This window comes from Cebus imitator, unplaced genomic scaffold (assembly GCF_001604975.1).
Source record: "Cebus imitator isolate Cc_AM_T3 unplaced genomic scaffold, Cebus_imitator-1.0 Scaffold188, whole genome shotgun sequence".
NCBI lineage: Eukaryota > Metazoa > Chordata > Mammalia > Primates > Cebidae > Cebus > Cebus imitator.
The window spans coordinates 5,111,800-5,114,454 of NW_016107503.1; the positions used below are offsets into that span (position 1 = coordinate 5,111,800).

Sequence of the window (2,655 nt, forward strand, 5' to 3'; positions counted from 1 at the left end):
CCTGAACCCAGGAGGCGGAGGTTGAGGTGAGCCGAGATCGCGCCATTGCACTCCAGCCTGGGTAACGAGAGCGAAACTCCGTCTCAAAAAAATAAATAAATAAATAAATAAATAAATCTAAGGCTTTAAAATTTTTTTTTATTGGGGCAGCCTGCATTCTATACACTACAGTGAAGGCTCCTTCAATCATTAAAAATATTATTGGATGATGGGAAACAAGAAGCCCACTCACCATTTCAGAAAAGAATATCCTTGGGGACAGCGTGGTGACTCACGTCTGTAATCGCAGCACTTTGGGAGGCTGAGGCAGGCGGATCACGAGGTCAGGAGATCAAGACCATCCTGGCCAACATGGTAAAACCCCATCTCTACTAAAAACACAAAAATAAGCCAGGCGTGGCAGCACGTGCTTATAGTCCCAGCTAGTGGGGAGGCTGAGGCAGGAGAATTGCATGAAACTGGGAGTCAGACGGAGGCTGCAATGAGCCGAGTTCATGCCACTGCACTCCAGCCTGGGCAACAGAGCGAGACTCCAACTGAAAATATATATATATCCTTTAAGCCAGTTGACTAACATTTATAAGACCTGAATTTGTCTTATAAATGTCCTCCTTTCCTTTATCTACACTGATTAAACACTGGGTAGGCTTATCAGCTAAGGAGGGATAGCTAGGTAGAACTGCTTTATGAATAAGATGATATTCATCTTATTCATAAAGGGGAGGTCAGCTCTATTATATGATAGTTTAGCAATTTCAAATTGCAGTTATCTACATAAAGAGGAAAGTTGGGTAGGTCTGCCAGAAGCTACATGACAAACATTATATTGGCCCATGGGAACCAAAGCAAAGAATCTCTATTCTGAATGTGTTTAACTTTGCTTATCATTCCACATCAGGATCTGGAGAATTTCAGTAGTTAAAGACCAACTCTTGCTCTTTTCACAGGTTTGTGAGCATATAACTTTATTGGCTACAAAATGCTTTTAGAATATAAAAACAGTTGTTTTAATCAGCGTGACTGAACTAGTATGAATCTAAAAGATTGTGAATGTTCTGAGTACATGTATATATAAATTTAATGGCGCGGTGGCTCACGCCTGTAATCCCAGCACGTTGGGAGGCCGAGGCAGGTGGATCACGAGGTCAAGAGATCGAGACCATCCTGGTCAACATGGTGAAACTCCGTCTCTACTAAAAATACAAAAAATTAGCTGGGCATGGTGACGCGTGCCTGTAATTGCAGCTACTCAAGGGGCTGAGGTAGGAGAATTGCCTGAACCCAGGAGGCGGAGCTTGCGGTGAGCCGAGATCGCGCCATTGCACTCCAGCCTGGGTAACAAGAGCGAAACTCTGTCTCAAAAAAAAAAAAAAAAAAAAAAAATTAATGTAAAGTTTTTGTATCATCTAGCTGAATGCAAATTTATTTATTTAATTTTTTTTTAGAGACAGGATTTCACCATGTTGGCCAGGCTGGTCTTGAACTCTTGACCTCATGATCTAACCACCTCAGCCTCCCAAAGTGCTGGGATTACAGGCATGAGCCACTGCACCCAGCCAGAATGCAAAATTATTTTAAATAACTGTTGATAGCCTATACAATGAAGATCACTATTGCCCCCTTGTGGGCATGTCAGGGTGAAACTTTGCTAAGAAATTATGTTTTCATTTAATAGCTATTATGGAAGCCCTGCTACAAAATGGACCCTGAAATACAAAATCTTAAAACTCTCACAACAACCTCATAAAGTAGACATTATTATATCCCAGTTTTACAGATAAGTAAACAAGGCATAGAGAAGTATGTAGTTTTCCTAAGGTCAAGTAGCTAGTGAACCAATAATTATTTGAACACAATTCTGATTCTAAAATTCTGTGTATATTACATACATTGCTTCTTCTCTTTTATCACTCTACCTCTCAATAACAATAGCTTAGTCAAGATCTTTCCTTTGATATTATACAAACTTAACTAAGAATACTGTTGTTTTCAAATAAAAGTCAGAAACAGAAAAAAACCAATAATCAATTGGAAAATTTATTTAAATGAGGACACAAGTTATTTCATGGTAAAACAAATATTTGTAAAAGGAGATGCTGAAAATAAATCATTCATTCTTTTTAAGATAGAAGTTTCTGTTGAAAACATACAGGTCTCAAAAGATCAACACCAAGTACTTTTCTCTGCTATTTTCTTTTTATATATGCACTCAAGAACAAATCCAGACTCTTATACTTTATTCAGATAATCACATTTATCTCTTTTATATCAGTACCCCAAAAGCTACTTATGTTTATTCTGCTTTGTTACTGCTTTAAACTATTAATGGTTATTCTCCTTATCTGTACCATATTGAAGCACCTTTATATTTTCATTTTTGGTCTAGGTATAACCCTTCAATATTTTCCTTTTTTTTTTTTTTGAGACAGGGTCTTGCTCTGTCACCCATGCTGGAGTACTGTGGCACAATCATAGCTCACAGTAAGTCTAACTCCTGAGCTCATGAGATACTCCCATGTCAGTCTCCCTAGTAGCTGAGACTACATGTTTGCATCACCATGCCCACCTAATTTACTTATTTATTAATTTATTTTTGAGATGGAGTTTCACTCTTGTTACCCAGGCTGGAGTGCAATGGTGCGATCTCAGCTCACC

The 2,655-nt window shown here is 38.5% G+C and overlaps 1 protein-coding gene across 4 annotated transcripts in view; it reads right to left on the reverse strand.

Annotated features, from left to right (window-relative positions):
• GABPB2 (GA binding protein transcription factor subunit beta 2) overlaps positions 1–2,655 on the reverse strand; it is a 35,954-nt gene that overhangs the window by 25,015 nt on the left and 8,284 nt on the right. The gene's annotated exons all lie outside the window — the stretch shown is intronic.